At 38.0% G+C, this 23,785-nt stretch overlaps 1 protein-coding gene and 1 non-coding gene across 10 annotated transcripts in view; one reads left to right on the plus strand and one right to left on the minus strand.

Moving 5' to 3' along the window:
• Window positions 1–23,785, plus strand: part of DMD (dystrophin) — a 2,565,910-nt gene that overhangs the window by 1,209,847 nt on the left and 1,332,278 nt on the right. The window lies entirely within an intron of this gene.
• Window positions 5,695–5,768, minus strand: TRNAC-ACA. Its single transcript has one exon. It is a non-coding gene; the product is annotated as a tRNA-Cys (tRNA).

Below are 23,785 nucleotides of genomic sequence, written 5' to 3' on the forward strand. Positions count from 1 at the left end.
CAAACATATTCAGAAGTCCAAAGCCTTCACCAGTTCTCTTGATTAGTGATTATTTCATCATTCTTATATATTGTTAACATCTCCATTTCTCATCTTATCAAAGTCATCTATAAGTTTTTTCACCTATCATTAAATAGCAGACACTAAAAGAGAAGAAGCAAAATCGAAATTGGTTGTCTCTGCTTTAGTAGTAATGCTGAAGATAGACAGCATGAGGGTCTCATTAATTGCTCCAGTAATTATGGCTTTGAATTGGCCACTCAGCGTCATATCTTCCTTAGCAAAAATAGAGAAGAATAAATAAATATTGATTGAAGGAAAACTATAAAGTAACCCAGGGGAGTAAGTGACTCTATATTAGTCATGAGGTCAAAATTATTATTGGAAAGCCATTTGTCTAATAAAAGAATGTGCTTTATGATTTTGTCAATATGTTTACTTCTGAGAAAATATCAATATATAATAATATAAATAGTAAAAGTCACCATTTATTGAGGGCATGTTTATGTCAGTCCTTGTGGTGTGCAGTTATGAATGGTATTAAACTTAATCCCCACATTATATTTTTATGAGGTAGATTTGATTAACTCCATATGCATTGAGAAAAGACTGACTTCCATTCCCAAGGATGAGGCAGATTCAGTTTTCTAAAATGCCCTCTGCAAAACATTAAGATGCTGGAAAATTTCCAATAACTATACTTTTAAATGTTTTCTCTCTTGCTGGGAAGTATAAGTAAACCTTTAAAGGCCAGGACAGAAAAATAAAAACATCAGATGAAACTAGTCCTAGTAGCACAACTATGTGCACTGACACTTGCATTGCCTCAGTGCTGAAAGCTAAAACTAGACACCCAGATTTTGGTCAATTTAAGCCATTTGATACAGTAGAAATCAGAGCTTCAGGCTCAAGCAAATGGAGAGGAGCTGAACAGAGATTCTATGTAAAACTAAGGTTATATCTTCAGTAAAATGAAAGATAGTGGTATTCTGTCTGGAAGAAGTCCCAATGTAAAAATATGTCTGTTTCTCCCTCCACTCTAAGTATAAAATTAATAGTAAGAATAATTATAATCATCTCATCTGAAAATGTGTAACCATAGTCCTGTTCTTGTGAGGATCACTTATTTGAATGTTCATTACCAGTAACAATCAACATATCTCCAAGCAAGAGCTTTAGTTAAAAGCTGCTGCAGGTTTGGACCTAACAGAAGCAGAAGATATTAAGAAGAGGTGGCAAGAATACACAGAAGAACTATACAAAAATGATCTTGATGACCCAGATAACCATGATGCTGTGATCACTCACCTAGAGTCAGATATTCTGGAATGTGAAGCCAAGTGGGCCTTAGGAAACGTCACTATGAACAAAGCTAGTGGGAGTGATAGAATTCCAGCTGAGCTATTACAAATCCTGAAAGAAGATGCTGTGAAAGTGCTGCACTCCATATGCCAGCAAAGTTGGAAAACTCAGCAGTGGCCACAGGACTGGAAAAGGTCAGTTTTCATTCCAATCCCAAAGAAAGGCAATGCCAAAGAATGTTCAAACTACTGCACAATTGCATTCATCTCACATGCTAGCAAAGTAATGCTCAAAATTCTCCAATCTAGGCTTCAACAGTACATGAACTGAGAACTCCCAATGTTCAAACTGGATCTAGAAAAGGCAGAGATACCAGAGATCAAATTACCAACATCTGTTGGATCATAGAAAAAGCAAGAGAATTCCAGAAAAACATATATTTCTGCTTTATTGACTACCCAAAAGCCTTTGACTATGTGGAAGATAACAAACTGTGGAAAATTCTTCAAGTGATGGCAATACCAGACCATCTTACCCATCTCCTGAGAAATCTGTATGCTGGTCAAGGAGCAACAGTTAGAACTGGACATGGAACAATGGACTGCTTCCAAATTGGGAAAGTAGTACGTCCAGGCTACATATTGTCACCCTGCTTATTTAACTTATATTCAGAGTAAATCATGTGAAATGCTGGACTGCATAAAGCACAAGCTGGAACAGAGATTACCAGGAGAAATACCAGTAACCTCAGATATGCAGATAACACCACCCTTATGGCAGAAAGCAAAGAAAACTAAAGAGCCTCTTGATGAAAGAGGAGAGTGAAAAAGCTGGCCTAAAAGTCAACATTCAAAAAACTAAGATCTTGGCATCCAGTCCCATCATTTCATGGCAAACAGATGGGGAAACAATGGAAGCAGTGACAGACTTTATTTGCTTAGGCTCCAAAATCATTGCAGATGGTGATTGCAGCCAGGAAATTAAAAGACACTTGCTCCTTGGAAGGAAAGCTATGATGAGCCTAGACAGCATATTAAAAAGCAGAGACATTACTTTGCCAACAAAGGTCTGTCTAGTCAAAGCTACGGTTTTTCCAGTAGTCCTGTATGGATGTGAGAATTAGACTATAAAGTAAGCTCAGCACTGAAGAATTGATGCTTTTGAACTGTGGTGTTGGAGAAGACTCTTGCAAGTCTCTTTGACTGCAAGGAGATTAAACCAAGCTATCCTAAAGGAAATAAGTGCTGAATATTCATTGGAAGGACTGATGCTGAAGCTGAAGCTCCAATACTTTGTCCACCTGATGCAAAGAATTGACTCATTGGAAAAGACCCTGATGCTGCGAAAGGTTGAAGGCAGGAGGAGAAGGGGATAAAAGAGGATGAGATGGTTGAATGGCATCACCAACTCGATGGACATGAGTTTGAGCAAGCTCTGGGGGTTGGTGATGGACAGGGAAACCTGGTGTGCTGCAGTCCATAGGGTCACGAAGAGTCAGACACGACTGAGGGAGTGATCTGACTGAGCCGCAGGTTGGCAGCGCCCTTGCACTCAGTTCAGCCTCTCTGTCATGTCCGACTCTTTGCGACCCTCACACTAGTGAGAAGCAAATGAAAATTCTTAGAAAGAAACATGCCTTAGTAGTCTCATATATGAAATTTTGTGAAATTTGAGCTCACGATGAGCTCAAAGCATAAGAAAACAAGCCACCATGAAGCAAAGTCATCACAATACAACACAGAGTGAATTTAGGCTACATCCTATACAATTTCAGGTATTAGAATTGCCAAATGATGAGTACAAAATAAGTAGGTGAAATATTAAATAAATAAATGATAGAATTGAATGAAGAAATAAGACACTAAAAGTTGATAGGAAAGATTTTGAAAAAGATAAAAATGGAAGTCCTAAAATTAAAATTATCGCTCTTGAAATTGGAAAAATATTGGCTGTGGTTAATGTATGTGAAACAGTTGGGAAAAATGAATTATGAGGAAATTGAAACATAGAGAATGTGGTACTAAAACCTAAAGAGGTAGACAGTATGAACAAAATATGTATTGGGAGGCAAAATATGTATTGGGAAAAAGTGATGGATGTCTAACTTTTGTCTAGTGGGAAACTGAAGACAAGAATAAAGAAAATGGACTGGCAGGCATAGGTGAAGGATCCTGAAGAATATGGCTTCCCTGGGGGCACTCGTGGTGAAGAACCCACCTGCCAATGCAGGAGATGTAAGAGACATGAGTTCGATCCATGGGTCGGGAAGATCCCACTCCAGTATTTTTGCCTGGAGAATCCCATGGACAGAGGAGCCTGGCAGGCTACCGTCCATAGGGTCACAAAGAGTCAGACATGACTGAAGTGACTTAGCACGCACAGAGGCAGTGAAAAATAATTTACAGAGCCAAGCTACTTAACCAGGAACCACAGTATGTAACAGGCAATGTAAATAAATAGAAATGCACTCTTAGACATTTTACAGTGAAACTGTAGAATTCCAAAGACAAATTCACATTAGCAACCAGAGAGGAGAGACAGATCATCTTTGAAGGAATGCAACTTAGACTGGCATTGGACTTTTTAGCTACAACAAAAGAATCAGAAAAAATTTGAAACAAATATTTTTAAGATATTGAGAAAAAAGCATTGCTCTCATCCTGGTATTCTGAACCAATCACAATGGCAAGGGCAAATCAGACATTTTCAAAGAAACATAAATTGAGATTTTACCTCAGCAGAGCCTTGATAAAGCAAAGAAGTTCCAAAAGGAAGATCTGAGATGCCCTGATAAGAAGAGACATGAAAGAGATGATTCTCTCATTTTGAGCACACAGCAAGAAGGAGGCCATGTATAAGCCAGAAGGAGGGCCCACACCAGACACTGAATCCACCGATACCTCCATCATGGATTTCTCAGCCTCTGGAACAGTGAGAAATAAATGTATGCCATTTCAGCTACCTAATCTATGGTATTTTGTTATAGAAGCCCAAGCCGATTAAGACAGGCTGAAAAATAGAAGACAAGAAAATTCTTTTGACAAAAATGGTACAAGAAAGAAAGATGTACAGATGGCCAAGAGGCATATGAATAAAATGCTCAATTGTTAATCATCAGAGAAATGCAAATCAAAAGCACAGTGAAATATTGTCTCACTCCTGTCAAAATGGCTGACATCAAAAAGTATATGAATAACAAATGCTGAGGATGTGGAGAAAAGGGGACCCTAGTACACCAGAGGAGCTCCACTGGTAGCTCAGTGGTAAGGAATCTGCCTGCCAGTGCAGGAGAAGTGGATTTGATCCCTGGGTCGGCAAGATGCCCTGCGGAGGTAATGGCTTCCCACTCCAGTATTCTTGCCTGGAAAACCCCATGGGCAAAGGAGGCTGGTAGGCTACACAGTCCATGGGATCACAAGTGTTGGACATGACTTGGCAACTAAACAACAGTACACTGTAGGTGGATTTGTAAATTGATATAATCACTATGTAAAGCAGTATGAGGTTCCTAAAATGAAAAATAAAATAAAATAAAAATAAAACTACCATATGATCTGGCAGTTCCAATACTGGGTCTACACCTGAAAAAAAAATTTAAACTTGAAAAGATACATGTACCCTAGTCTTTGTTAGCATTTTTTACAGTAACCAAGGTTTGGAAGCAACCTGAGTGTCCATCAACAGATGAATGGATACAAATGATGTGGTACACACACACACACACACACACACACACACACACACACACACACACACACACACACACACACACACACACACACACACACACACACACACACACAGGAATATTACTCAGCCAAAAAGAATGAATGGAATTCTGCCATTTGCACCCATGTTGATAGACTTAGAGTATTATGCATAGTGAAATACCTGGAGCATAGAAAAATGAATACTCTGTTATTACTCATATGTGGAATCTAAAACATGAAATGAACAAATTTATATGACAACATAGAAACAGACTCACAGATATAGGGAGAAAACTAGTATTTACCAGTGAGGAGAAGGAAGGGGGAAGGGTGATTTAAGGGTATAGGTTTAAGAGATACAAGCCACTATGTATAAAATAAGCAATATATAGTAGAGCACAGAAAAATATAGTCATTATTTTATAATAACTTTAAATATAATCTATAAAAATATTTAGTCACTATGTTCTATACCTGAAGCTAATGTTGTGAATCAGCTATACTTCAATTTTAAAAATTGACAAAAATGGTACTAGAAGCTAAAGTGAAAGTGAAGGTGAAGTCTCTCAGTCATGTCCGACTCTTTGTGACCCCATGGATTGTAGCCTACCAGGCTCTTCCATCCATGGGATTCTCCAGGCAAGAGTACTGGAGTGGGTTGCCATTTCCTTCTGCAGGGGATCTTCCTGACCCAGGGATCGAACCTGGGTCTCCCGCATTGTAGGCAGACGCTTTTACCACCTGAGCCACCAGGGAAGGCACTAGAAGCTAAGGCTTCTGCCAATCTGACTCATAAACATATAGGAAAGAATTTTGAAACAAGTTTCGCCTAACTAGACCTAGTTGTAAAGAAAATATTTCTTAAGCTTCATGCTGTCTTTTTCTTTCTTCACTCATTCCTTTTGATACTTTCTGTAGTGTTGTGGTTTTAAATATTCTTTACATGCTAATGATTCTCAAAATGTCATCTCTAGTACATACCTCTTTCCTAAACTCTGGAACTGTATATCCACCCTTCTGTTATGTCTCCATGTGGATATTTAGTGGGCAGCTCAAACTTAACATACTCAGATTCAAGCTCTTATCAGACCTACCCAACAGTTTCTCCATTTCTGTTAATGTCAACTCATTCTTTATATTTTTCAGGCCAGAAACAAAGTAATCTTGTGCTCTTGTCTGTCTTCACATTCTCTTTCCAGCAGATCTGAAAGGTAGTCTTAGCAGATCTAAATGTGGTCTGACAGGCAATAAGAGGTATATAAGCCACTCATATTTTTCTTTTGAACTAGATTCTTTTTTAGACCTCTTTATAATCAGTGTGTCCTTAAGAAAAAAAAAATGTCTTGGCCTCTGTCTATACCTAAGCTTTCATCATACAGAGATGATATTAACCTTATACTCCAAGTGATTACAGAAAGCAATTTTTTTTTACATGCTGTCTCTTCACTTGTTTTACTGCTAAGGTATAATTTTTCGCAGAAATATTAGGCCAATGAGAATATATCTGTATATTAAATTATTGATCAGATTACTTTTATGTACTAAGATTTTTGATATGTCTAATTTTAATGAAAACTAGATAAAGTTACTATCAGTACAGAGTAAAATGTTATAAACTTTTGAATTTTCTTTAAAGTGATATAGAGTTAGGGAACTTAGATTCAGTCAAGTTTTAATATTCAACTTCCTCCTTGGCATATAAAAATGCATAAAATAATTTCTACTTCTCTTTTCCCTAAATTGTCCCTACATGAATAGCAGAACCTGGTACTTACAAAAGTGGTCTCTACCTGCTGGATCTGTTTGTGCAACTCCCATTTACTCCTTCACTTATTAATTTTAGTTGTCTTGTTCAGTTGCTAGAGGGGCAACTGTGAGATCAAACTGATGTAAAAGAAGAAATAGGCAGTGGTAAAAGTAAAGGCCATAAAGATAAGTTATCCTTCATGTTTGGTAAGAAGAAGTGGTAATCATGTCATGGAATGGAGACGGTAACTAATACAAGGGTGGTAATGATTTTGCAATTTATAAATGTGTCAAATCAACATCTCATACACCTTAAACTTACACCATATTGTATGTCAAATATATCTCAATAAATCAGGAAACAAAGAATTAGCATGTCTTTGAAAGTGAGGGGGAAAAAAAGATGTTTGATGACAGAAAAAGAGAGAGAAGGCCAGTATTTTCAGTAATAGGAGAGAACTAATTTTACCGCTTATTGACTGCCAGGACAGTGAAGGTTTAAGCTTGTTTGTCATCTGAGGGAAGATCCAATAGAGATGTATTTTCTATGTAAGGTCTTACAGGAGAGGAGATGTAAGCAAAAATGGAAAGATGAACTTTGGACAAAAAAAAAGGAATTGAGATGATTTAAAGATAATTTCAGGTGAAGATTAGGGAGCCTGAGAAATTTTACTCATGAAAGACTCTGTGCCTGAAAGTGAGGTAACTCTTTTTTGGATGTCTTGGGTTGGTGGCATGAAAAAATTGGAGTGGAAGAATAGAGGGTCAGTATCTTTGAGACAGTGAGAGTGGAAAGCATTTGGGATATCATTTGTGTTGTAGAGATAAAGTCAAAATAAGCAGAAGTGTTAGTGAAATGTACAGTAGACTCAGTTGTTGTTGCTTAGTTGCTTAGTCATGTCTGACTGTTTGTGAAACCATGGACTATAGCCCGCCAGGCTCCTCTGTCCATGGATTTTTCAGGAAGAATACTGGAGTGTGTTGCCATTCCCTTCTCCAGGGATCTTTCTGACCCAGGGATCAAACACACATCTCCTCCTTGGCAGGCTGATTCTTTACCATTCAGCCATCTGAGAAGCCCCAGAGATGGTTTGTTGTGGTTTAGTTGCCATTTCCTTCCCCAAGTAGATTCAGTAGTGGTCAGTAAAACAGTTTTCAATGGAAATAGTCAGTTATGTAATTTTCTCCCATAATTTCCAGCAAAATAGTCATATTATTCTCAACCATATTCATGCAGTCATGTGGACAATCAACAGAAAAGGGACTTTGAGTTCCATTATTTTCAGTTAATGTATCCAGTATCTCCAGGATGTATTAAATTATATCCTGAGACAACTAAGAGACTAGTTTTTGGAGTCTTCCAATTATAATCATATTTGAAAGTCATTCATTTGATATTCATTTTTGCTCTACCAGTATGTCACTGTGTCCTAGCACATCTAATTTAAATTTCATGCTTTTTGAAAAAATTTATTTCTTGGACTTACCCAGTTTCATTTGGATTCTTATTTCAACCTTATAGCTATTGGACATTTTCCCCAAATTATTGTAATCAGGATCAGCTACCTAATTTTTAGGGTCAATACAGGAGGAAATGCAGGCTCCTTGTTCAAAAATTAAGAATTTAAAGAGAGTGACAGCAGAGCCTGAAACCAAGCTTGAGTCCTTAAAAGCATGGAGCACAACAAGACTGCACAGGCTGTCAGCCCATGATCCCAGCCCCAATTGTCATTGTATATATTTGGTTAATTTTACACCTAAATTGCTTTTGAATTTATGCAGGAGTTACAGAACTTAGGCTCATTTCTACAGAACATCATCTTTTAAGAAGATTACAGGGAAGATGATCAACAAACGATAACTGCTTTAGTATTTTGAAAGGTAGAATTTTAATCTAATTCTTCTAGTGTTAGCAATGGATATAGTTTTTAGTATTACATTTTTTACCTTTTAAATTTTATGCTTTCTTTCCTTACTTTGGAAGAAAGGATATTGGGCATCTTGAATTTTTACTTTCCTGGGTTAAATGCTCTATGTTGAAACTATTATCTTTATATAAAAAAGTGCACTGCAAGCAGACTGTTATGCCAAGTATCTGCGTTCAAGGTGACTTTAATTTTGAGCTGAGTGGTAGACTATACAACTTGCTCTCATAATAATTTTAATTGAATGATTGGATAAGAGTGATTACATTTTGAAGAAAAAAGCTGGCCTGTGTAACATTTATACACAGATAGTAAACCCAGTAGCCCAGCTTTCTTTAAGAAAACTAGACAAGATAGTATGTTTCATTTTTATTTTTTTTAATTAAAATGCATGAGATAAGTGTTCAGGACTGGTGCACTGGGAAGACCCAGAGGGATCAGATGGGGAGGGAGGCGGGAGGGGGGATCGGGATGGGGAACACATGTAAATCCATGGCTGATTCATGTCAATGTATGGCAAAAACCACTACAATATTGTAAAGTAATTAGCCTTCAACTAATAAAAATAAATGAAAAATAAATAAATAAAAATAAATAAGTAAATCATCAAAATGGTGAAAAAAAATAGTAATTTTTCTCTTCTATCTGCTGTACGTTCTTTTGTAACATAAGAAACATTTTTATATTTGTCTCTGCCCTGACTCTTGGCACATAGCTCCTAAAATCCTTGTAAATAGGGATAGTAGCAGCATCCTTTGTTCTGATATTTAATCTTTGGCCTCAGTTCCTGACACAGAGCTCACAGGGCCTTTGTAATTTCCTGAGTGATAGGAGCATCTGACACTAAACTCCTTGGAATTTACCGGGTAATAGGAATATCTTTTCTTCTAATGAGGTTCTTGGCAGGCTCCTGAATGGGGGTTGGTCATTAGAGAGACCAAACCAAGATTAGAAGCTTGGCTATTTTGGCCACCATAGCCCCTGTTCTCTGGAGAGGGGAGAAGGACTGGAAAGGGAGTTGATAATTGATCACACATGTGGGATAAAACCTCCATTAAAAATCGTAATAGTGTGGAGTTCAGAAAGCTTCCAGGTTGGTGAACACATTACCACCACAAGGGTGACATCTTCCGCCTCTACAGAGGCCGAAGCTTCTGTGCTGGGGACCCTTCCAGTCATCGCGGATACACCTCTTCAGATGGCTGTTCATTTGAATCCCGTTTTTCTTCTAGCTCTGCATGCATGCTAAGTCACTTCAGTCATGTCCGACTCTTTGCAACCCTGTGGACTGTAGCCCGCCAGGCCCCTCTGTCCAAGGGATCCTCCAGGCAAGAACACTGGAGTGGGTTGCCATTTCCTTTTCCAGGGGATCTTCCTGACCCAGAAATTGGACCTGCATCTCTGTATTGGCAAGTGGGTTCTTTACCACCTTTGAGATGTAATTGACCCAAGGCACTATGTAAGTTTAAGACACACAGCCTAATGATTTGACCTATCTGCATCATGAAATGATAATCATAATATGTTTAGTCAACATACCATCATCTCATATAGATACAGAATTAAAGAAACCAAAAAAATGTCCTTGTGATGAGAATTCTTAGGCTTTATTCTCTTAACAACTTTCATATATAGCATAAAATAGTGTTAACTATATCATATTCTACATTGCATCCCTGGTACTCACTTATCTTATAGTTGTGAGCTTGTACCTTTTGACTTCCTTTAATCAGTTCCCCTTCCCCCAACCCCCTACCTCTGGTAACCATAAATCTGATTTCTTTTGTTCGGAGTTTCTTTGTTTTTGAAGTAATATTGACCTACAGCACTGTGTTAGTTCCTGTTACACAGCATAGTGATTGAGTATTTCTATATATTTATTTTCTTTTGTCGGGATTTTTATAACTTTAAAAATGTATTAAAGTATAGTTGATTTACAATATGTTTAATTTCTACTGTACAGCATAGTGACTCAGTTATATATTTATATGTATTATTTTCCATTATGGTTTATTACAGGATATTGAATATAGTTTCTTGTGCTATATAGCAGGACCTTCTTGTTTATCCATCTTATATATAATTGTATCTGCTAATCCCAAACTCCCAATATATACATTTCAAAATGATCCCTGTGATAAGTCTAATTATGATTTGTGTCCATAGTTATTGACTGTGTTCCCTACACTGTAGATTTCATACCAATGACTCATTTATTTTGCAGCTGGAAGTATGTACCTCTCAATCTCTCTTACATATTTCTTTCCACTTCTCAATCCTCCCTTGCTGTATATTCTTTTGTTAACCTGAGAAAGATTATCTTTCTTTTCCTGTCATCAGTTATGTGTTAGTTCGATCCTTAAGTTTAATATTTTAAAATTCATCTTGTATTTTGAGTTTAATTACCCTCTATTTTTAGGTAAAAAAACTGAAATATTATATGAAGGTCGATGATAAATGTGTTTCATTCTTATTTTAATCATCAAGCATCATGAATATTTATTTTTTATTTTATAAGTAGTAATCCCATCATTGTCTTTATAATTTACCCTATGTGTGTGTGTGTTAGTTACTCAGTCGTGTCCGACTCTTTGCAACCCCATGGACTGTAGCCTGCCAGGCTCCTCTGTCCATGCAATTCTCCAGGCAAGAATGCTGGAGTGGTTACCATTTCCTTCTCCAGGCGATCTTCCTGACCCAGGGATCAAGCCCAGATCTCCTGCATTGCAGGCAGATTCCTTACCATCTGAGTTACCAGTAAATAGTGTTTCCTGGCTCATCTGCATTGATATTTCTGAAATGTTCTTATAAGATAGTCATTAAATTTTCCTTCTTTGTGTGTATACCAAATAGAGCATGTTAACATTTTTGGTCTAGACACAAAGGGATACACCAATGCACATACACACATGTATAGTTGTATTATATTTATATATGTATATATTTTAACATATTCATACTTATATTCATTTTAGCATCAAATATGTATGTATTATATATTCACGCTACACAAATTATTTTTGCTTGCGGAGGGCAGTAAAATCTTTATGACTGAGGGTGAATACAAATATTTATTCAGGGGTTTCTTGTCTTTACATTTCTTATAATTTAGTGGTTGAACTCCTTCCTCTAAAGTTAGAATAGCAAAAGTCAAAGTTAATATATAAATGAAAAACATCTGACATTAAGACCTAAAAACTAATCACTTGTAAAGATTAAATAAGTAGTATAGTTTGGTAAAGTAGCATTTAAAATGAATTTTTGGATAGAAATTTTAGTTTTGTTATCTGTGTACATTTTCATTGAAATTCTGGAGTTTTTCTCTTTTTTTGAAGTGACTTGTGTATAACTTTTACTTCTGTTCATCATACCTTACAACTAATATTTAGTTCCTATAACTCAAAATATGATTCTCAAGGTAAATATTCATCTCTCTTGTCCATCTTACTTTTCCACTGTGGATTCTTTTTAAACTGATTTTCTTGTAAAGCCACTCCATAGATTCTTAAAATTGAATGATCAAAACAGTTCTTTAATATTCAAGCAAATCTGCACTAAAATTGCCCAGTGCTAGTAAAAATTGCCTTCATTTATTTATTTATTTATTGTTAATCTTTTTTTTTTTTTGCTATACATTGACATGAATCAGCCACAAATTTACATGTATTCCCCATCCCAATCCCCCCTCCCCCCTCCCTCCCCATCCCATCCCTCTGGGTCTTCCCAGTGCACCAGCCCTGAGCACTTGTCTCTTGCATCCAACCTGGGCTGGTGATCTGTTTCACCCTTGATAGTATACTTGTTTCAATGCTGTTCTCTCAGAACATCCCACCCTCGCCTTCTCCCACAGAGTCCAAAGTCTGTTCTATACATCTGTGTCTCTTTTTCTGTTTTGCATATAGGGTTATCATTACCATCTTTTAAAATTCCATACATATGTGTTAGTATACTGTATTGGTGTTTATATTTCTGACTTACAGTGAAGTAAGTAATGGGCTCCAGTTTCATCCATCTCATTAGAACTGATTCAAATGAATTCTTTTTAATGGCTGAGTAATATTCCATGGTGTATATGTACCATAGCTTCCTTATCCATTCAACTGCTGATGGGCATCTAGGTTGCTTCCATGTCCTGGCTATTATAAACAGTGCTGCGATGAACATTGGGGTGCACGTGTCTTTTTCAGATCTGGTTTCCTTGGTGTGTATGCCCAAGAGTGGGATTGCTGGGTCATATGGCAGTTCTATTTCCAGTTTTTTAAGAAATCTCCACACTGTTCTCCATAGCGGCTGTACTAGTTTGCATTCCCACCAACAGTGTAAGAGGGTTCCCTTTTCTCCACACCCTCTCCAGCATTTATTGTTTGTAGACTTTTGGATAGCAGCCATCCTGACTGGCGTGTAATGGTACCTCATTGTGGTTTTGATTTGCATTTCTCTGATAATGAGTGATGTTGAGCATCTTTTCATGTGTTTGTTAGCCATCTGTATGTCTTCTTTGGAGAAATGTCTGTTTAGTTCTTTGGCCCATTTTTTGATTGGGTCATTTATTTTTCTGGAATTGAGCTTCAGGAGTTGCTTGTATATTTTTGAGATTAATCCTTTGTTTCTTCGTTTGCTATTATTTTCTCCCAATCTGAGAGCTGTCTTTTCACCTTGCTTATAGTTTCCTTTTTTGTGCAAAAGCTTTTAAGTTTAATTAGGTCCCATTTTTTTAAAGAAAGAAATGGGAGAAGGAACAGTAAAGACCTTCTCTTTGCATTATAATGTAGTATCTTAGAGAAGTCTATATAGGGAATGATGAATAAAAATATTTGACAAATTCATGAATATGTTTTTTTAAGCCATAGAGTATACATATTCATTATGAAGTTTCCATTGAAAGTATCACATAAAATTCAAGAAGTGCTTTATCACTTCTGCCTTACCACATTCATATTTTTTGATCTGTGTTGAGAACTGGCTAATTTAATAGTACTCTGTTCATCCCTTTTCTTTGTTGTGAGCCCAGTTAATTGCATTTCTCTATTATTATTTAATTCTTACTTAAGACATCTCTTCTTTCAAATTTCAGTCATGATAATTCTTTTTAAATCTGGCTAGTCATCAAAATCACACAGATGGAAGGGTTACAGGAACTTTAGTCTATACATATTCCCTCTGACTCCTTTTGAATTTCTAATTTAGTAGAATTTGATTGAGCCTGAGAAATGTATGTTGAAAAGTTCCTCTATGTTCTGATGATTATTCAGATTTGGAACTCTGGTCCTGACCTTCTGACCTTTAGCTGAGCATGAATTGTTTCAAGGCAGTCCGCTTTGCTAATGGGCCCTATGTCTCAGAATCATTCCCAGCGTGGACCATTAACTTTATCCTGTGCATCCACTACTCATTAGAGCTGAGTGATCTCTTTACTCCAGAGATGATACTCATTTTCATTTCCTGAACAATTAAACCAAGCAGGGATCAAAGTGGTTCTCCTTCAAGGCCACAGTTCTCTGCTGGAGTAGAATGCACTCTTTCTAGGAAACCATGCCAAACTTCTGACAGTATAGAAGACGCATTGCTATATTCCCCAATATGCTGGCTCTCTTCCCCTCCTAAACCACATTCTAGATAGAACAGACACGCTTGTGGGACCAGCCTGAAAGACACTGAGCCCTACTGAAGGGGTTTACCAGGTGACCCATTGGAAGAGAATCCTACTTCCAGTGCAGGAGTCACAGGAGACACAGGTTAGAGGGTTCAATCCCTGGGTCAGGACGATCCCCTGGAGAAGGAAATGGCAACCTACTCCAGTATTCTTGCCTGGAGAATCCCATGGACAGAGGAGCCTGGTGGGCTACAGTTCTTGAGGTCACAAAGAGTTGGACACGACTGAGCACAACAGCCCAAGGCCCTTGTACATGGCTGTGGTAACTGTGTTCTGTAACTCAATTTTCAGCTCTATCTGACTTAGGACAAATACAACAACCCTCCAAGTGAGATCCTACCACCTGAGAGCCGGTCTCTCCTCTCTCACCCCACACAACTTCATCAGAATAGATTTCACCTACAGATGATGAGAAAATGCCGCTGAGGGGAGGAGATAGAGGAGGAAGCTGGGAAACAGCTGACGTCTTTTTCATCCAGCTTAATATCCCATAAGAGCACTCAGTGACAGACGACCCCGGTCTCTAACAGGGAATTGAGTGTAATAGACCGCTTTGCCAGTATTTATTTCTTCCCCATGCCCATATCAGCACACCCGAGTCTTCTTTCTGTACTCCCAGCCTACCACTCAATAAGTTTCCAGCATATTTGGCAGGTAAAAGCAAAAACAGCTGTTTTCTACATCTTGTTCCTGCTGTTTAAGGTGCGCGACCCAGCCAAATGAATCATATCAGAGCCAGAGACCCCAGCAGGAGTCCCTTGCTACAAATGTGCAGCCTTTTCTATCTTACCTACTTGAAGAACAAAAGATCTGAAAGCCTTGGAGCAACCTTCCAGCACAATGGTACCACTGTTTACTGAACTATACATGAGGTGTTTTTCAGTACTGTGTGGATAAGTCGGGTGGCAGGAAGCCATAAACACACTCTGTCTCCCCCTTCCACTTCTCTAGAACCATGGTGATCATCTGAAGTATCTGTGATCAAATTGTTTGTGATAAATATTGTTCATCTTCATGCATATGGAGAGGATGAAAAAGGATCAGTCATCACAGACATCCCATGAGAGAGAGATACTTTTCACATTTCGTAGATGCCACATCTAGCTGGCACCAACTGGAGTAGAATTTTAACCCCACTGGTGATTGACCTTAGAGGTCAACAGGGTTGAGAGCATTTTGTCTTAAGGGAAGCTGAACACTGGCTCCTGGTATGATGGACCTGTGCATGTGTGTGTTAGTTGCTCAGTCACATCCGACTCTTTGCAACCCCATGGACTGTAGCCCACCAGGTTCCTCTGTCCATGGAATTCTCCAGACAAGAATACTGGAGTGGATTGCCATTTCTTCTCCAATCATGGCCCTGCATCACACTAAAAGAGATGCAACAGAGATCACTAAGGTACATCAGAAAAGCACCACTTGTGGTTATTGAGGCTCTGTTTGAGACCACCTTCCTGAAGACTGAAAACTGTTTTATTCATAGCCAAACCTTATAGCCATCCTTAGTCACTCTGTAGACAAGACTGTGATGGACCAATTTCCCACACATCAGTTGAAGTCCCAGAGACCAGAAACTCTGTGTGTAGGCTTTAGCCTGAGAGTCTGAATTCCTGAGTGGAGATTTTGACTACCTTCAAGAGATCTTCCACTCTGAGGCTGCTGTCACATGACTGTGCCCAAGGGCCATCACAGCCAATTCATTTACGAGACAATTAAAAAGTTGACACAATTCCCAGTCTATCTGCAATTGGTCTCAATAGGCTCTGGCTCCCTAGAGGCTTTCTCCACTGGGATAATTACGTTTCCACCTCAGCTTGCAAGCCCAACCTACAGGTTTTCTACTTGGGACACCTTGCCTCCCCACACCTTATATGTGCATTACAGGAGAGTCACTGCTTTTGTAGCTTTCTGGGACAGCAACAGAAGCAGTTGCCAGAAATCAATTAAGTTTTGCAGTGGCTCCATCCTTACTCTTGTTTCTGATCTCCACTCATCGTTTTGTTCTATAACTTGATTTTACCACAAGTTTGGGATTTTTAGTCTTATACACACTCTCTCTGTGTTACTTAAACTTGTGGTCTTAATCCTCACCCAACTAATCTGTAGACTCTGATTCTGTCCATTCCATATCAGGAGAAATTTTCTATGATATTTATTTTTTTTGAATATCAATTATTTATTAATTGCCTAAAGTTGAGAGTGATATTATAAGCATATGTACAATCCAAGAGCACCTTGCCATTGGTCCAGAGAAACTTTACTGACCAGGGAGCTTCTGAAGTTATCTTGAAAAGACTGGGATTAGAAGAACTCTGTAGATGCCTTTGAGATTTACTGTATTATACTTCCATCACTTTCTTTTTGAAGCTGAAATAATACATTAGTTTGTTCCTGTCAGGGCAGAAGACCAATTTCATTTGTCTACCTATGAAGATGAATGGATGCAGCAAAAATCCAGAAATGTCTTTAGATATATTACTGTACAGCTCATTGACCATTCTACCAATGCTTTACTTGAAAGTCATGGCTATCTGATGTCAAGTTCCATTGATAAAGCGATTCCCAAACATTACTTTCAAGTATACTTCCCTCAGAGGTCACAGAAGAACTTAAGTGACCTGCAAAGACCTAAAACCGACAAAGTTCCAGTTAACCATCACACCAATGGTTTTAACGTTTATACACTTTCTTTTTCTGTAAAGGAAATTACAAGGAGCTAGCTCCATGCACTTGGGTTTAGAGTTTTTCTGCTCAGTGGGTTTAAACCAAGTGAAATTAGCAAAAATAAATCAAGAAGGCCCTTGTAAATAATGTAATATTCTTTTATATTTAAAGGCACTGTATACAAACACATGTGCACATCTGTGTAACTATAACCTATATGCCTATCAAACACATTAACAAATATGCCACAAGAAGCAGTTATGTCAGAAACCTTTATGAGTTACAGTGGGTTAAAGCAACAGTTTTTATTTATTTGATCTCTCTTGTCCAAGGAACACTGTGTAGACCCTTGTTTCCTTAGGGAAAAGCAGGACAGACTAATTTGAAAACAAGGAAAAGCAACAAAGTGAAGCATTCGATGGTTACTGGGATTGTAAGCAATTGTAAATTCTCTCCCAGCTATAAATTATCTTCTCCCTCTGCTTTTCTCTTTATCTTCATTTAATTCCTTTTGCAAAATACTGGCTTGATTCTTCTTGAAAAATATACCTCAGCCTGTTAAAAGCAGACATAGCCATCTAGAAATGTTACATTCAACTTATTGGGGACCAGTCATTTTTCTTCTACCATCAGTTCAGTTCAGTGGTTCAGTCGTGTCCGACTCTTTGTGACTCCATGGACTGCAGCACGCCAGGCCTTCCTGTCCATCACCAACTCCCAGAGTTTACTCAAACTCATGTACGTTGAGTTGGTGATGCCATCCAACCATCTCTTCCTCTGTCATCCCCTTCTCCTCCTGCCCTCAATCTTTCCCAGCATCAGGGTCTTTTCAAGTTAGTCAGTTCTTCGCATCAGGTGGTCAAAGTATTGGAGTTTCAGCTTCAGCATCAGTCCTTCCAATGAACACCCAGGACTGATCTCCTTTAGGATGGACTGGTTGGATCTCTTTGCAGTCCAAGGGACTCTCAAGAGTCCTCTCCAGCACCACAGTTCAAAAGCATCAATTCTTCAGTGCTCAGCTTTCTTTTAACTCTCACATCCATGCATGACTACTGGCAAAACCATAGCTTTGACTAGATGGACCTTTCAAATGACAAGTAATGAAATGTTCAGCTATCCTCAGTCCCAAAGAGGTCCAAGTGTACAGTAAGGTCCAGGGTATTCCTCACCTTTGAACTTCTTTGAGGATGTTCTCCCGCCAAGTGTTGCAGTTGGTAGTAGCAACGGTCCACAAATGGAACATCAGTAGATGAATATGGAACATGTGTCATTTGCTACTGTTGTATAAGACAAAGCCTATTGTCTTTATGTCTTTATATGTCTTCTAATTTTGCTGTACCACTATACTTCTCAGTGGTTCACATATAGTTCCTAGGCCCTTCATCGTTGGTCTCTTCATGTCATCTGTAAACATTTCCTGTCCTGCCCTAAACCACATTCTCACTGTTCCTCAGTCATCTTTTCCCTCTGCCTCTACCTCAGCTTATCAAGTGCTGAATTTATGGACGGGGTCAGTAGTTTGCTGCATAGTTTGAACCAAATAGAACACAAATGTGAAATGGTTTTGCTTCAAGCAGATGGCTGATTCATTTTTCTTAGTGGCATCCTGAATAGATTCAATTGCTATCTGGTCTCTAGGATATGAAAAAATAAGGTTAAATTAAGTTTAGTTCAGCTTAAAATTTCAGTCTCATATTTAGTTTAATGTTCTGTTTTCAGTACAAGCTTAAACCATGCTGAAGTGATGTACCCTGGAAGGGAAGAATGATCGGTTTCACCAGCTTCCCTTACCCCACCTGGGTGACATTATTCTCCACTGGCCTGAGAAGTAGGAAAGAAAGAAAGTGGGTACATATCTCCTCTTAAGTAGCATCTTATGGTGCTCATGTATTATATGTAGTAAAGACACAAACACTGCTTTCTTTGGGGTACAAGTGTGGGCTCTTAAGAGGTCTTAAAGGAGCTCGTCTGTCTTCCCATTTCTTTAACAAGAAAAAGTATGCTGTGTAAACATGTCTTCGGGCATCTTATCCTCCATATGCAGCGCTCCTGTTAGACAGCTAAAACATATCTGCCTCCTTCGGTTTCCACCTCCAAAAATGCTTTTGCCACACCAAGCATTGGGAAGTACAAGATGCTTCTTCTCTTTAGTACGTCACCATTTAAGATCAGTTTTAACACCTTAGTAGTCACAGGAAGCAAACAAAGCATTCAGCTACTTAAGCATAGTACAAGTTAGAAGTTATCCCATCCACTTTGTACTCCCAGGTTCTATAAATGGTGGACTCGGAGCTAGCCTCATTTGTTTGGGGCAGAGGGGTGAAGTTACCAGTGTTGTTGTCTCCCTGAGGAGTAAACAGGAGCCATCACAGTCTCCTCTTGGGCCATGGATTCAATGTGACTATGATCCTCTCCTAAATTTTCAGACAACTTTGGAATACGTGAGATTGGTGGAGTAATGAAGGAAAGGTCCATTTTTGACCTCTTTTCTGAACCCTTTTGAGGTAAATCTTATTCCCGTCTCTTAGAATGAGATAAACGTAGCACTTACCGTTTTCAGTTGAAGGCAATGGCCAAAAATCTAAAATGACAGAGTCCACTGTGTTCATGATGTAACAGTGCAGCTGCAGAATAACTCTCAAGTTAAATCAGAGTCAGGACAGGAGGAAACAGCTAATCAAAATTGCTCTCAAACCCAACAATGTAATTCCCTCAAATTGAATATTCTTTTTTTAATTGAAGTATAGCTGGTTTACAATGTTGTGTTAGTTGCTAGTGGACGGGAAAGTGACACACACAGTCACACACACGTACATATTCTTTTACAATCTGGTTTGTTAAAGGATATTGAATATAGTGCCAGGATATTGAATACAGTTACAGTAGGACCATGTTGTTTATATATTTTATATATAGTAGTTCGTGTCTGCTAATTGCGAACTCCTAATTTGTCCCTCCCCCACCCTCTTTCCCTTCTCATAACCATAAGTTTTCTATGTCTGTGAGTCTGTTTCATAAATAGATTCATTTGTGTCATATTTTAGATTCCACATATAAGTGGTATCTTAATATTTGTCTTTCTGACTTACTTTGGTCATCTCTAGGTCCATCCCTGTTGCTCCAAATATGACAGACTGAGAATGACTACTTGGCATTTGAACACATTACAACCTCCTCATAGATGACAAAGAAAAACTAAAAGGAAGCAGTTACATTAATTACCAGGCATATTGAAGTTGAAACTCCAGAAGACAGAACTTGATCAGGACCGTCTGTGCAGTGTGGTGCAGCTGCTAAATAATGTAGATTAGTGCCCTCTTGGGTCTCCACATTAATTCCCGAAGAGCCAGGAGTTTAGGATTTGGTTTTAGCATATCTCTTTGGTTAATCCCTATTGTTTTACACTGGCCAAGGTAGCAGCATTCAAGGTGGCAATTAATGCTCTCCCCCAAGCAGAAACTTCAAGGATTGCTTTCCTTTATTTGCATCAGAATTTGGGACATAGATTTTTCTTGTTTTGTTTTTAGTTCCTCTGCTACAAACATCATTCAGAGAAATGAGGTTTAGCTTTAACATTGGCTAAAATGTTTCACTACTTAGGGAAAACGAAATGCTGAAAATCAAAATGTTTGGCACATCCAGCTCTCACTGATAAGTATAAAAGTAAGAAAAATAAGTAAAATAAATAAGTTTATCATTTACTGCCTGATGATCGTAAACCATGCTATATTTTCTTTTTTTGTAAAATCAGCCATCTGACATCTATTCTTCTTTCTTTATTTACTAGAAATACTTATATTAATTTGTCTGAACTAAGAGTCTGATGTCTTCTTTGCAAATTGAACCAGAACAGGCCAGAATCTATAATTCTTATGGAGATCCCTACTCCAAATTTCTGAGAAGCCAGATATCTTTCAGAATCCTAGCCCACTAAAAAGAATCCCTTTTTTGCCTCAGAGTCAATGAAAGGGTCAGTTTTTCAATGTTAAACCTGAATCTGTTGAGTAGTTTAAAAACAATAACTGAGAGCTCCCTGGTGCCTGGCACATAGTAGGCAACCAAGGAATATTTATTACATCATTGGAAAGAAACAAAGGTTCATGAAAGATGCCAAGAATTCAAAGGACATCTTTTGCACACCCATGCTGCCTGTTCATAAGATCCCTTTTACTCTGATACCCAGCGCAAGGTTTTCCTCATGAAAACCTCCTTCACTCACTTGGTTTTCCACAATCATATACAGTCATCAAAATCCTGTTTCCCCACTTTTCCATCAAAAAAGCAAAATACTGACAGTTTCTCCCATTCCCACTCATAGATCCCACAGATATTGGGAGAAAGTTATTTTTATGACCTTAAACTATCTAATGCTCTATTGTGAATTACCATTCTCAGGACTATTTATTTTAGCAATTTGTGTTTCTATATATATACACACATGTACATATATATGTATATAAAAATTTATGAAGTATGTCACCCAGAAGGGATTTGCAGCCAAAGTCGGATAGGGAATTTTGGACAAAAGCACACTTCTGACATTCTTTAACTCAATAATGTAGATTTGATTTTCTTCATTTGGCTGAAAAGTATTGTTGCATTCTACTAGATTTTTTTCTAGTTTGATTCCAGTCTCCCCATAATGAGAGAGTGTATGTATAGTTTAATTCTTCAAAATATTCCATGCTTAATATTTGCTGCTGGCTAGAAAGCTAAACTATAAGAGAAATAGATCTTTATGATCATTTCCTCAGGTCTCATTTTAATGGGAAAAACACCCACACTCCTAACTCATTTGCAACCATGAGTTTATCTATCATCTTAAATCAATTAAAATGTATTATATTTATAGTGAGCTTAACAATTATAGTAAAGACATGTACCTCCTTTAGTGAAATAAAGTCACTGGGATAATTTGTCTAAATTTTCTCTGTTTTAAAGCCTGTGACTCAGACAGTAAAGAATCCACCTGCAATGCGGGAGACCTAGGTTCGATCCCTGGGTTGGGAAGATCCCATGGAGGAGGGCATGGCAACCCACTCCAGTATTCTTGCCTGAAGAATCCTATGAGCAGAGAAGCCTGGCAGGTTGCAGTCCATGGGGCCACAGAGTTGGACATGACTGAGCATAACACATTCATATTTTAAATATATGTGCTTTGGTGCAAATTCACAGTTTTTATTTCTCATGAAAAATATATTCTTCAGAATGAAAAATGCATTCTTCCACAGTTTCTTAGGTATGCTGCACTCTGTTTGAAGTGAAGGTTGGGGCACAAGGGTTAATCTGTTATTTTGAAAAGGAATGCGAGGAACTATCAATTCACTGTGGAGACAACTTTGCATTGCCAACAGAAACCATTAACCTCTTAATTTTATATTGCACAGCACTTTGGGGGAAATAAGAATATTTTATTTTCATGTACGTTGATTTTATTTAGTTTTCTTTGAGTTTTTTCTGAAAACCAAATTAAACATGTTTTCACTATGTCTTTTCTTGGTAACCATTACTAGGATTCAATTTTCTACTTTTCTGTTTTTGTAGTTGATTGCCAGTCTTTTAATGGTTTTCTAACACCCCTCATATTTGCTGTTTTTGCCTAGCTATACGATTCTGCTTATGGCTGAGTGGATTAGCAAAAGACAAGAAATAACATTTTAAAACAGCAGTTGAGCAGTATTCTGGAACAACACAAATCTGGTTATGGGTTAGGACGTCCTCCCACTCCTTTCAGTGAAACAGCACAGGTTGAGTGCGCCGAGAGTCCTTGAAAATTCACAGGCCTGGCCTCCTATCAGGGTTGGCCTAACAAAATGTTTAGAAATAGAAGACTGCCTATGCCATGACTAGTTCAAAGAATTCTGCAGGCTTGGATTGACATCTCAGGTCTTTTCACTCCCTGAGATAATCAAAGGATCTCTGTGAATCACTCTCTCTTATTGACTGCCAGGCAGGGAAAGAGACAAACCACCTGAGATCAAGCCTGCCATCATCTTGTAGGCCATTTCATTTCTTTCAACCAGTAGAATTTCATGAATTGAAAAAGTTAGATCTCTAAAAATAATTTTGAGGCTAGATATGTGATTTAACATTATGCTATATTGTATCCTATTCAGTTATATTAGTATTCTACAGATGTGCACAGGTGAGTAAGCTGGTTTTGCCCTTAGCCAGATAAAGGACTGGATTTACACAATGCCAGAGTAGGCAATTGCTACTTGCTCTGGTTGGAAAGTTTCTTCAGCCACCTGTCACAATAGAGAAGTTTTATCATTAGAGATTCATTTCTCAGGAGTAGCTCTGGGAAGGCTACAGACGTTCTCGTCTGTAATAGAGAGCTCCGATTATAGCCATGAGCACGGTTATCTGAATGATTATGTGAGGCAACTTTAGTTGAAATTTTGCCTGAAGAAAAAATAACTGTATTTGAGTTAGAATACAGGACAAGGTCTTGGTCACTGACTTTGGTCAAGTATTTTTAACAGAAATAGATTAAAGTTGCCCCAAATAATGCTCTATCCTATTCTGACACATTTAATAATAACAAAAGTAACAAAGATCTGTTCTCCAAAAGATATATCTCCAAGTGTTGGTGGACTTTTTTTTTTTTAATTTCTTCTGTGAATCCAATTTTTTGGTCTTAGACTACTTGAACTTTTCTCTGTTTTCTCCACAAATACCATTCATCCAGTCATAAAACTATTGGCCTTTTTTCTCAGAACGAGTATTGAGTGATGGATAAAATGGCCATAATCTCTAACCTCATTAGAGCTTACAGTCTAAAG

This window comes from Cervus elaphus, chromosome X (genome assembly GCF_910594005.1).
Source record: "Cervus elaphus chromosome X, mCerEla1.1, whole genome shotgun sequence".
Classification (NCBI taxonomy): domain Eukaryota; kingdom Metazoa; phylum Chordata; class Mammalia; order Artiodactyla; family Cervidae; genus Cervus; species Cervus elaphus.